A 12,582-nucleotide genomic window follows, 5' to 3' on the forward strand; every position below is an offset into this window, starting at 1 on the left:
GACCCCGCCCAGTGACCTCCTAAGCTGGGATTCTGCTATTAGAGAGCCCAAGAGGAACACAAGGGCCCCAAGAGCACTCTTAACAGCCAGGACTACTGCCCCAGCCTTCAGCTGGAACCCTGGGTCTCTGCCCCAAGGCTGGCCAGCAGGACCTGAGAGATTAGGAAAGACTCATTGATTGTGGCCTGAGAAGGTTCTGCTGCCCCTGACTCCAGGTCACCCTCCATAGGCACTGGACACAACCCATGGTGGGCCCAGTCAGGAGGACTCCCCAGAAGAAGAGGGGTTTGGGGTTTCAGCTCCTGCTAGGGTTACCAGATTGAATACATAAAATTAAATATCCTATGCAACATTTGGGACACATTTACGCTAAAAAATGATTTGTTATCTTCCTCAAGTTAACGTCTAACCAGACATCCTGTATTTTCCTGGCAAGCCTAGCTCCGACAGCATCCCAGCCCTTGGGGAACTTGTCCCCAAGCAGAAAGTCTCCACCTGGGGTGCCCAGGAGCCGCAGAGAAATAGCCTCTCTCAGGCCCAACACAAGGGAATTAAAAGTGAGCAGGGCTCTTCCTGGTGCCAGAAGGAGCAGCTCTGCCCTGGGGGTGTCCTGCAGAGATCGGGGACCTTCCCGAGTAAGAGCCACCACTCACAGAAGCACACACGCCAGGTGAATGAGCACGGCGACTCTGGCAGAGAAAACCTCAGATGCAAAAGTTTGGCAGGTGTGTACCAGAAGGATCCTTAACAAGCCGCAGACAGCAAACAGTTGAAAGCCAAACCTTGGCTGGAGGAATTAGTGTCCCAGGGCTTCTCAGTGTCCCAAAGACAAGGCCTGGTGAGGATGGATTGCTGCTGGGGCGGCCTGCCTCTTGGAGGTTTGGGGACTCCTCCCCAGGAGGCCCTGCTGCAGCTGTGGCCTTCAAATCCTGTGCTGTGCCCCCACCCACCAACCACCAACAATCATTGCCTCTGACAAGAGCTCATTCACCCAGGGCCACTGGTCCTCACTCTTAGAGCCCTCCCACCCAGTGCGGAAGCATGAGGCAGGGAGAGCCCACCTTGCTCTCCCCCTACCTGGGTCAGACGGCACAGGGAGGCAAACAGTCAGGCCTCTGGGGGCCCAGAAGGCGGTAGGGGGAGCGGCAGCCTGTCCTTCTCAGCATGCACTGTGGGGGAAGAGCAGGAAGGTTAGTGCAGGCATGTATGGGGCTTCTCCTATGCAGGGTGGGCCCACCTCAGCATGGGTTCCCCAAGGCAGATCCCAGCCCCCTAGTCCAGCGGGTTTGGTGTTGCCTCCCCACCTCAGGGATGGGCCTGTGGCACCAGCCTCCCTCCTGTTCCCCAATCTCCTTGAGTGGCCTCCCAGGTCCGGCATTGAAGGCCCTGTCCAAACCCCTCCCCTCTCATCATCACACACTGTCTTCCATTGGTCAGGCCACTTAGGCAAGTTTTGTTCACACTACACACACACACACACACAGCTCTACCCTGTTCTCTCTGAGGTTCCCTTGGCTCCCCACCAAGCCTGTCCCCTGCCTCCTGGAAATGTCACTTACCTGTCCTCATCCCCTGTATCCTCAATCCAGGATGTCTGGCTTCTGCTCCACCCCTGCCCCCAATGCCCTCAGCAAGGAGCTCCACGTGGCTGGGGCCTCTGGCTGGCCCACCACTCCCTCCCTCCTGGAGGAAGCTCCCGACCCATCCTCTCCTTCTTTTCATCACAACCCTCCATCCTCCTCCTTACACATGCTCACAAGCTGCTGTTTCCATCGTCCCCTCCTTTCTCCTCCCTGGACCATCTCACCCACACCAGTGATTCAGTCATCCTCAGTTTATGCCCCCCAGGGGCCCCCATCACGCCCAGAGGAGAGTTGAGGCCTCTGTCCTCTCTCCCACCCTCTCCTCCCTCACTCAGCTCCAGTCACGCCAGCCACCTGCAGCTCTCTCAGCCTGGCACACCCCCCTCCATGTCTACACGGTCCTGGCTCCTCCCCAGAAAGCCTTCCCTGACCACCATGTGTGGGAACCTCTCCTTACCCATGTCACACTACCCTGATTGGCTGATTTGTCATTTGGGTTTTCCCTGTTTCAGCGATGCCACAGTGAACTTCATTTCCAGTCAGGTTAATCAAGGGGTAATTTACTTGCAGTAAAATTTACCCTTTTTAGATAACAAATAACTGGCACGAATGTGGAGAAAGGTAAAGCTTGCACACTGTTGGGGGGAATGTAAATTGGTGTAGCCTCTGTAGAAAACCATATGGAGGGTCCTCAAAAAATTAAACATAGAACTGCCATATGATTCAGCAAGTCCACTTCTGGGTGTACATCCAAAGGAAATGAAAACACTAACTCAGAAAGATGTATGGACCCCCAGGTTCACTGAAGCCTTATTTACAACAGCCAAGACATGGAAACAACTTAAGTGTCCACCAATGGATGAATGGACAAAGAAGATGTTTTATATATATATATATATGTGTGTGTGTGTGTGTATATGTGTGTGTGTGTGTGTGTGTGTGTGTGTGTGTATATAATACAGCCATCAAAAGGAAATCTTACCATTTGTGACAACATGGATGGACCTTGAAGGCATTATGCTAAGTGAAATAAGTCAGACAAGGACAAATACGCTATGTGAAATCTAAAATAATGAAAATTAAAAAAATAAACTCACAGGGGGAGTTCCCATCATGGCTCGGTGTTTAATGAATCTGACTAGGAACCATGAGGTTGCAGGTTCGATCCCTGGCCTTGCTCAGTGGGTTAAGGATCTGGCGTTGCCGTGGAGCTGTGGTGTAGGTCCAGACGCAGCTCGGATCTAGAATTGCTGTGGCTGTGGTGTGGGTCGCAAACGTGGGTCGGATCCTGCGTTGCTGTGACTGTGGTGTAGGCCGGCGGCTACAGCTCCAATTGGACCCCTAGTCTGGGAACCTCCACATGCCGTGGGAGCAGCCCTAGAAAAAACAAAAAAAGACAAAAAATAAAATAAAATAAAATAAACTCATAGGAAACAATATCAGACTTTGGTTACCAGAGACAGAGGGGGAACTGAGGAAGGTAGTCAAGAGGTACAACCTTCCACTTAACAAGATAAATAAGTACGAGGAACACAGAGCACAATATGGCGACTATAGCTAACACTGCTGTCTGTTATATAGGAAAGTTATTAAGAGAGTAAGTCCTTAGAGTTCTCATTACAAGGAGATTTTTTTTTCTGTTTTCTTTTTTCTTGTATCTACATGAGATGGTGAATGCTAGGTAGTAATCGCTTCACAATACATGTAAATCGAACCATCATGCTATATGCCTTCAGTGTAGACAGTGGTGTATGTCAATTATTTCTCAAAAAAAAAGAACAAAAATTGCCGTTTAGAACCTTTGCTAGCTGGGTACAGCATGTAACCACTACAGCAATTATGATAGGGAAGCCCCCCAAATCCAAGTATCTCCGCGAGCTGTCTCTTTGCAGTCAACTCCCCCACCCTTTGCCTCTCACAACCACTGATCTGTTTTCTGTCTCTGTAGTTTTGCCTTTTCCAGAATGTCATACAAACAGAATCATCTGTATGTAGCCTTTTGAGTCTGGCTTTGTTCCTTTAGAAAATAATGCATTTGAGATTTACCTGGGTTGTTTCTTGTATCAGAATTCCATTCTTTTTTTTATTATTATTATTATTGCTGAGTAGTATTCAATTGTTTATCCATTCACCAGCTGAAGGACGTTTGGATTTTTTCCAGTGTTGGGTGATTATGAATAAAGCCACCATAAATATTCCCATTCAGGTTTTTGCACAAATAGGCGTTGTTATTTCTCTTGGGTAAATACCGAGCAGTAGGATTGCTGGGTTATATTGTAAGCATATTTTTAACTTTATAAGAAACTGCCGGACTGTTTTCCAAAGTAACTGTACTATTTTGCATTCCCACCAGCAACATATAAGAGCTCCAGTTGCTCTGTATCCTCACCAGCACTTCATATTGTCAATTTTGTAAAAATGTAAGAGACAGGCAGTGGTATCTCACTGTGGCTTGGATTTGCATTTCCCTGCCGACTAATAATGATGAGTGATTTTTTTATGTGCATTTGAAACGATCATCTTGATTTAATTCTTTCTGTTTATCTTCCATTTCCCCCATCACACTTGAGAGCAGGGAGCTTGACATCTACTCCCTCAACATCTAGAACAGTATCTGGTACTGGGTGATGATGATGATGATGATATCATGATAGTTAATAGAGTCATCATCTTGTGCCCAGCACTCTTCTGAGTGCTTTACAAACATTAACTCATTTGATCCTCACACCCAGTGTAAGACAGACAGAGGCTATCAATATCCCCATTTTAAAGAGGAGAAAACAGGCAGGAAGAGTAATTAACCCATGGTGAACAAGGGGCCAAGCAAAGCTTCAATCCCTGGTGTTCCGCAGAGTCTGGTGTCAAAATCAATCCATTCCATGGCCCTTCGCAGCCTCATTTGCTGCAGGAATGAAAACGTGGACGAAAGGCAACTTCCAGCTCTCTCTCTCTCTCCTGGTGAGGGTGCTCTCTTGGTCTTGAGGTTGTCACATCCAGCGTGTCATAGACTGCATGCTTGTGCCCTCGCCAGAATTCTGGGTTGAAACCCACTCCCCAGTGTGATGGTATCTGCAGGTGGGGCTTTGGGGAGGTGATGAGGTCATGAGGAGACGCCCTCATGAACAGGATTAGTGCCCTTATGAAAGAGACGCCAGAGAGCTCTCTCGTCCTTGTGCCATGTGAGCGCACAGCGAGAAGATGGCACCTATGAATCAGAATGCAGGCCCTCACCAGACCCTGAATCTGCCAATGCCCTGATCTTAGACTTCCAACCTCCAGACTAAAAATTAAACTCCTGTTTACAAGCCATGCAGTCTCTGCTCTTTTGTTATAGCAGCCAAACAGACGAAGACACAGTGGTTTCTGGATGCCACATTTTGGATTTTCTCCCTCCAATGCTGAACTCATGACCCTGCTTTTCCTCCGGAAAAATTCCATTTGTGTTGGTATTGCCAGCGACCAATGGGGATAAGAGAGGAGGAGCTGAGTCAAACCTGGAACCTGGTGGGTGGAGGGCCTGGGCCTGCCTTGGGGTTTATTCATTCACAAGGACTCTCCCTCAGAGCATTTCCCAGCAGTGCCTCCCACACACACAAGGCCTCCCCAGGTGGAGAGAATGAACAGGAAGTCATGGCCTTTGCAATTCTGAAACGCTTGCTCCAAGAGCATTCCATAAAACCCCTTGTACAGATGTGCTTACAGCTCACTGAATGTCTGGGCACATTCTCTCAATGCCCTTCCCCTACAAAACATCCCCACGTTTCTTCAGCCCCTTTGCAGGACATTAAGGCCACATGAGAAATTCTGGCTGTGCACAAAAGTCCTGTGTGTCACTGCTGGGCCAATGCATTTAGGAGCCAGGATGTGACTCTACCATTTTCTCTTCTTCGCTACAGTGGCTGAAGGGGGCCACAAATTCCAGAAGGGGCAGCTACAGCATGGAGGAGCTTCTGTCACTCTGGGTCCCTGCGTGACTCAATGGATCAGAGTCTGCCACCCTCCCCACGTCCCACTTGGACATGTAATGTGAATTCATAGGGTAAAAGAAGAAAGGAGGGAGCCTTGTCACATTCAATCACGGAGCGTTCAGAGAGCACTTGTTAGTGCAGCACCTCACTAGCTACCTCCATCCCCTCCAGCCACATGGGGCCATGTGGTTTCATGTGGTTTGAGACCATGTTTGGATGACGTTCTGGGTGAGAGAACAAAGCTCCATTTGGGAGCCCCTAAATAAATAGGATTTCACTGGGGAATGGAACAATCTCGGTCCCCAAGTAGAAGGCTTCCCTATTCACAGGGAAAGGGGGACGTTCCAGGCCCTTCAGCAGGATCCATTAACAGGACCATCCCCACCTAGACAGGGGGAGGTATGAGCCAAGGCCGCTGGTAGCAGCTTCATGACAGTTGGAGCCTTGGCCTCCATTCAAGGGCTTGAACTTGACTTTGGAACAAAGGCTGGGGGATCTTTAGAGCTTTATCCCTGACTCGGGTCTCGCACCAGCTCTCGGAAAGGTCGCAGGACCCCCAACGGGTCTGTCCTGAATGGACAATTTGGGGTTGGGCAGGGGGGAGGAAAACTCCAATGGGGCCTTGGAGCCACAAATGACAACGTGCTGCAAGCTTAATTGTAGGTTTATATTTTGAACTTAATGGCACTTTGCTTCAGCAATTATCACCTCAGATGTGTGCTCCAGTGGGAAAACACAAGGAATGAGGCAAAGAGGCAGCCCCTCGACCTGAGGAGAAAGCACTTAGTTTATACAAAGGCCCATGTGACTTCTCACCTTTTCCAGAAATAAGGTTTGGCTGCAGGAAAATACACCACCTCCTGCCACCCACCCACTTCCAACAAATGGGTGCAACGCAGCTTCTTTGAGACCATTAAAAAGACCTTCCCTGTGAATGAGCACTGGGTGCCGGTATCAATACTTGTCTATGGGCATCCAAAGATTTTGAACTTGGGCCAGGGTAGCTGGAAACTGCAGCACTGTGTGGCACCTTGCATGGGTACTGGGGTGTGCTGGGGATGGGGGATTAGGTCAGAGGCAGGGGTGGGATTATCTAAAGTGAAGAAGCCTCTGAGGCAAAGGAAGGCTTGGTAGGACCTGAAGACACGGGGACCAGGGCTTCCAAAAGAGCCGTCTCAAAGAATCCTCTCTGGGAGGCTTTGGGGTTGGGGACCTGCAGTTGGGGGTAGCTGTTCCCTGGGAAGGACTGAAGCAAGTTTTGCCATCTTTTGGGTTAGGAATAAAAGGGTGTGACTGATACGGTATAACTGAAAACAAAATCCTAGAAAGAAACAGGCAGTACCTTCTCCATTCTTTACCACAGAGTGTATTTACTTGGGGGTTTATTCTGAGGATGAGAAATCCATAATAAGCTTGGTGGTTTGGGTACGTTTTTTGGCACAGGAGAAAATTTAAATTGGATGGAGACCTGAAATTTTTTAACCTGGTTTGTACTCCTTGCCCCCAGCCTCGTAAGTACAGGATTTGCTTAGATAGGCTACGGGTAAGGAATGGTGCCCAGAATTTGCTGGGCTTTCTGCTTTTGTTTCCTATGGGCAAGTTTCCTGACCAATGATGCTGAGAATTACTCATCCTGGGGTCAGGGATCCAGCAACGGCTTGTGGCTGGAGTGGAGCTTTGGCTGGGCTGGGGTCAGCTTGGACCCCGGGCTCAAAAATACACTTGAGCATCCCCACTCAGGGAGAAAGGGGTTTTAGACTTGGATGTTATGGTCTGGTACCCAGAGGACCAGGCAATGCTGGGATGAATGCACTGGCTCGTGGAAAATGCCTGACTAGAGCTGCGTGGGGGAGGATTCCCCGAGCGCAACATGAATCGTTTTCCCCTGAATGGTTTTCACTGACTGACTGGGCTTTAATTCACTGTCTGCCAAGGGGTTGGGGGCTGAAAACAGAGGACAAAGATTCAAAGGCAAATGCTGGAAGAAGTTCCTGTGGGGAATTGAGGAAGAGCTGGCCTAGGAGAGAGACGACGGCAGGTGGAGGGAGGATGGAGAGGGATCGGAGCGGGTCAAGGGGCACAGATTTTTGTCATCTCATCAGTCACTGTAGGCAGCATCTCTGAGAGTTCAGTCCTCCTCGACCTAAGCACTTCTCACATGCTAACAATTCAATGCCCACCAGCACCCTGGGAGGTGGGTACTGTCACTGCGTTTTCAGGATGGGGAAACTGAGGCACAGAGAGGGGAAGTCACTTGCCTTGGAAGGCTGCATTTCAAACGCACAGTCAGGCCCAGCCCTCATCCTAAGAGTCCCTGATGAAACAGGGGTGGTCAGGTTAGAAATGAATGAAAGGCATTCCTCAATGCCACTGGCAGGAATTCTATGTGTGAGTGGTCTGATCTAAGCTGTCCCCAAACTCCCCTTTCTGTCACTCACTAGTTCTGTGACCTCAAGCAAGTTACTTACACTGCGTCTGGTTCCTTATCTGTAAAATGTACTTCACATGGTGGTGGAGATTATGGAGCCATGTGCATGTGTGTGTGCAAGTGCGTGTGTGTGTGTGTGTTTAGCTTTGTAGTACTTGGTAGAGAAGAGAAACTCCACAAAAAGTAGACACGCCCCCACCATGGAGCCACAGCACAAAGGTGCCAATCTCCAGAACTTCCAAGCATGCACGTGGGCGTGGACGTATGTCTGCGTGTATGTGTTCAGATGTACACATGTCCCTGCCAGGGTGAGCACTTATGTGCACATGCAGGTTTTTCCCTCTCGAGTCCTGTCCCTACCTCAGGCAGGTTGTGGCACTAGCCATTCAGTCCCCAGCCAAACACCCAGACGTCATTCTAGGGTCCTTTCTTTCCCTTTCTCATGCTCATAGCCTCACCCTGGTCAGCCAATTCCTGACTGTGTCTCAAATTCATCTTCTCCCCAGTTCCCCCTCATTCCCACCCCAGCTGGCTTGCAAACCCCACCTCCATCCACCCTCTACACAGTGGCAACCAGCATGACCCTTCCCTGTCACAAATGCAACCCACTCTCATGCCACTTCAAGCCCTTCCAGGAAGCCTGGCTGGGCAAGACATGAAACTCAGAAGCCCTAAGGAGACGTCAGACAGATTTGACTGAATAAAGATCTAAAGCTTCTATATGGCCAAAGATACCATAAACAATGTTAAAAAGACAAATGGCAGGCTAGGGGAAATATTTCCAACACACGCAACAGACAAAAGTTTTTAAATTCCTAATATACTAAAAGCTCCTTTATCCAGTTAAAAAAAAAAGGGCAAAAAGACAAGAAAAATGGTCAGAGGATATGAACAGTCAATTCACAGAGAAAGAACTACAAATGGCCAGGAACCATATGAAAAGATGCTCAGCCTCGCCCGGAAGAAGGAAAGTGAGTGTTGGAACCACAGTGAGATGTTTTCTTGGATTGGCAAAAATTAAAAAGCTTGCTAATGTTCAGTGAGGAGGATGGCTGGAGAAATGGCCACCCGCAGATACAAAGGGTGGGAGCATAAACTGGCCCAACCTTTTGAAAGAGCAATATGACAGTACCTATCAAAATTTAATAAGCATACCCTTCACCCTGGCAATTCCACATCTAGAAATATATCCTACAGAAAGGCTTACACATGTCAGCAAAGATATATATACAAAGATGTTCACTGAAGCATTATTTGAAAAAGTGAAAAAGTGAAGACAACCTAAATATCCGTCAACCCAGGACTAGTTTCATAAATTACACTATGTCCAAACAATGGAATATTAGGCAACGATTAAAAAGAACATGGAAGAGCTGTATGCAGTGACACTGACAGATTCCCACAACACACTGGTAAATGAAAAATGGAAGTTGTAGAGTAATGTGCACAATAAAATTCCATTTCTTTTTTTCTCAGATAATACACAATACATATGTCTATAAAGGCAGAGAAAACATTTTGGAAGGAGGCATACCAGACCTACAACAGCGATTCCTTGGCAGAATGAGATTTAAGGGTAAAGAGGGAACTTAACAGGACACACTTCTATATCATTTCAATTTTTTGCATGAGCAAATATTGCCTTTGTGGTAGAAAGAAAAAGAAAAAGAAAAAAAAAAAAACCCACTCATGACCTCTCCCAAACTTCTCAGTGTGACACCGAAGGTCCCTCAGGACATGGCTCTTGTGTGCCCTCAGCTTGGGGTCCTCCTTCCTCCCATTCTTTCCTGAAATCTAGATAGACATGCTCAGGCCCCTTCTGGTCCCCCAGACTGCCTCTGGGCCTTTGTCCATGTGATTCCCTCTTCCCACAATGTCCTTTCCTGCCTTCTGTGCCTCGTCTTGCAAGTTGTTGCTCATGTATCACCACCTTCTGGAAACTGGCCCTGAACATTCCCCACACTCTGCCTTCACACTGCCTCCCGGCAATGGTGACAACCAGCATCCAGGGAGTACATGTGTCTGTGTCGGAGCTGTGCTTTACATTGTATTGACTCCTTCAATCCTTGCAGCAACCCTAGGAAGGTTTAGCATCACCTCATTTAACAGATGAGGAAACTGTGGCACAGAGAGGTTACCTGACTTGCTCAAGGTCACACAGCCAACCATCAGCAGTCAGTGAGTAGAGCCAGGAAGGGCACCCACACAGCCCTCCACCAGTGCTCAGGACACAGTACCTGTACCTGCCAGGCTCCAAGACTTGGCCTGTGACTTCCTTGTTCCTGCCCCTGGAACCCGGACGAGGTCGAGCGTGCAGAGGGAGGTCTGCTGGGGCCAGAAGCCAGCCCCCAATCCCTCCCAGCCAGGGCTAAAGTAAGCAGCAGGTCTCCCCAGGGGGCTTGGGTAGGGAGGGGTAAGAGCAGAGCCTGGGAACAGCATGGTGAGGGGCCAGCTGAGCCAGGACTGCTGAGCAAAGGAATGGTTTGTGGAGGTTCAGCCCCTCCCAAGACAAGAACTCAAGCTGCTTCCTGAACACCTACTTGTGCCAGATCCTGGGGGTAACTGCCTCCATACAGTACAAAGTCAGACACATAGAGGCTGGGAGCCTAAGAGGGAGCCAGGCAAAGAGCTGTAGGACGGTGCTCGGAGGAAGGGGGGAGCTGGCTTCTGATCACGATGAGGCAGACAGAGAGTCTCCATGAAGGAAGTGGCATCTGGGCCCAGCCTAAAAAGATGAAGGGGATCTGGACAGATGGAGTTGGGAAGGGAACTCCAGGGGGCTGGAACAGCTTGAGCAAGGGCCTGGGGGTGGGCAAGTGTGGGGAGCGCTGGGAAAGAGTCATGGGTTTTGGCTGGAGCACAAGACAAGAGGGAAGCAGCAGTGGATGTGGGAGTGAGGGGTGCTGGGGGCCCTTGGAGGGGGCAGTCTGGAGAGGATGGACTGCCCAGCATTGGAACTTGTCAGGAAAATCCACCTTTGCAGGGAGCTGCGTGACTGTGGCCTTATGCCGCATCTCGGTTCCCTCACCTGCAGCAAATCTTGCAGCTTCCTACTGTGGAGACAGAGGTTTGCAGCAGCTGGACCCCAGGGGGTGGTGTGATGGACAGCTGTGTGGGGACGCAGTGCCAGAGGAGACAGAGGTGGCTCCCTGGTTCATCTGCCCGTATGAGGCAAACTCGTGTGTACATATGCCCCTACCAGGCCTCCCAGCCCAGGGACAGTATTCGAAACATGAATTCCTTGTGTTTAAAGTGTAGACTCCAGAGAATGTGATTTTGGACGCTTCACCTTAAAGAGCCATGAGAAGCAGAGACCCATGGTCTTGAGCAGATCCCTGCTCCTCTCAGGGCCTCAATTTCCCCCATGTGGCTGGCAGGGTATTTTCTCTAGTCTAGTTATTCAGAAAAGTCTGAGCCATGGAAGAAGGGAAATGGGGGGGCGCAAGGGCGGGGGGTGGAAATCCAGAGAGGTGGGATCTAGAGAGGGGAGGAACAAAGTTCAAACGAGAGCATGTCTTCTTAAGAAAAATGTGTGACAGATCACCAAACACCAATAGTTTCAGTTCTGGGACTAGAATGCCTGTGTTAAACCAGCCCGAGTCATTGAGCAGGAGTGGCAGAGCTGGCATCTGGGCTATAACATACCCCTCAGAACTATGCTTTGAGGAAAGGCAAGGCTGAACATTACCACTGTAGACAGCGCTATTAAATGCAATGTGAGGCTCTCGGTAAGGATTTTTCTCAGGGGCTGTTCTTCACCACACTGGGTCTTCTCCATAAAGGGCTCACAGGAAATCCCCTCAGGTTTCAGCATCAGCCAAAGTTTTGCTTATCTTGATCAACAGGTTTGTTGGATGACCCCTGGGACTGGGTTTCCCTTTTCGCAATGCTGTCCTGGAAGCTCAGAGCCCTGTTTAGAGCTTGGCAAAGCAAGCGTAGATAAAGAGTGGTAGAATTTTCATTATAAAATCCATCTCATTCCTGGACCCTTTCTGGGTCTTCACCCTTGTTTCCCTTTTATGTCTATCATTAAGTTCACATTTTTCTATCTTGTCCTACATTATATAACCTTGACAGCCAACTTTGGTCCTTTTGGGAACATGACAGTGGGTAAAATGGCATAAAACAGAATGGAATGAAATAAAATAGAATAAAACAACAACAACAAAAATAGAGAGGGGAGGAATGAGGACCAAGGAAGCAGAAGACCCTCCTTCCTGGTGCTAGTCCCCCATCTGCCCAAGGCCCTCCTCGTACCCCCTACTCTGAGGCCCCAACCCCCACCAGCGCCCAGGCTGTAGTCACTCAGTTGCAGGTGGAGAAGTTGGAACAAGAGGAGCCTCTGCCTCCCAAGGCAAGTTCACTTCCCTGATCAGTGGGCACAGCGGTGTGCAGGCCTGGAGGCAGGTAAGACCTGGGATCCTGCCCCACCGGCTACTTCAGGCTGAGTGTCATTAGGCAAGTGCCTGTATGAAATGGTAAAAATGCTTCCCTTGTCAGGCAACAGCAGCCCAGTGTCCAGCACCCCCCCCCCCCCATAGGTGAGTCCTTCACTTCACCAGGAGCTGAGGTGGCTGGGGAGTGGGGGCTCACAGCTGGCTCT

General features: G+C 49.4%; 1 protein-coding gene across 3 annotated transcripts in view; it reads right to left on the reverse strand.

Moving 5' to 3' along the window:
* Positions 1 to 12,582, reverse strand: part of LINGO1 (leucine rich repeat and Ig domain containing 1) — a 205,531-nt gene that overhangs the window by 64,650 nt on the left and 128,299 nt on the right. For 2 of the 3 annotated variants that reach the window (XM_021099021.1, XM_005666134.3), the window contains one exon: positions 1,078 to 1,169. The exons of the other annotated variant lie outside the window; for it this stretch is intronic. The gene's annotated coding sequence lies outside the window, so the exon portion shown is untranslated. The remainder of the gene's footprint in view (positions 1 to 1,077; positions 1,170 to 12,582) is intronic. 3 annotated transcript variants of the gene reach the window in all.

The sequence above is a fragment of the Sus scrofa genome, chromosome 7 (assembly GCF_000003025.6).
Source record: "Sus scrofa isolate TJ Tabasco breed Duroc chromosome 7, Sscrofa11.1, whole genome shotgun sequence".
In the NCBI taxonomy this organism is placed as follows: domain Eukaryota; kingdom Metazoa; phylum Chordata; class Mammalia; order Artiodactyla; family Suidae; genus Sus; species Sus scrofa.